The sequence below is a fragment of the Gossypium hirsutum genome, chromosome D03 (assembly GCF_007990345.1).
Source record: "Gossypium hirsutum isolate 1008001.06 chromosome D03, Gossypium_hirsutum_v2.1, whole genome shotgun sequence".
Lineage (NCBI taxonomy): Eukaryota > Viridiplantae > Streptophyta > Magnoliopsida > Malvales > Malvaceae > Gossypium > Gossypium hirsutum.
The window spans coordinates 2,030,279-2,030,827 of NC_053439.1; positions in this window are offsets into that span (position 1 = coordinate 2,030,279).

Sequence of the window (549 nt, forward strand, 5' to 3'; positions counted from 1 at the left end):
TGAAAATTCCTATAAATAGGAATGAAATTTCATTTGAAAAACATACCAACAAATTCTAATATTCTTTTTTTCCTTCATTCAATTTCTAATATTATTAGATTATTTTATAAAGTATTACTGCAGAAATTATTTATAGAAATTGAATTTCTTGTCATACATTGCTCAATGTGTAGTGGGCTATTCTCGTCAGTGTAAAACGCAAAAAGTCATTGGTTTCATTGTATCATCGAGGTCAATTTGCTTAGAACTCATTTGCATACTGAAAATAGGTAGAGGCGAATATAACCTTAAAGATAGTGACTTGATACATGCCTTGGAGCCTTGTCCTATTTCGTCTTTTTCTGTTTGAGTTCCGTTCGTGTGTTCGAGTTTTTTTTCACTAGAGATTTGTACTAACATAAGAAACTATCAAAAAGCAAAAGAGAAAGATGGCCTGCCAAGACATTATTGTTGTTGCACTTGTTTTCATGGCTGTTGCAACCCCTTCCAAGGCTTCTTCACTTGCAAATTCACCATATTCTTCTTATTCCTCGGCTTTCTCCTCCAATT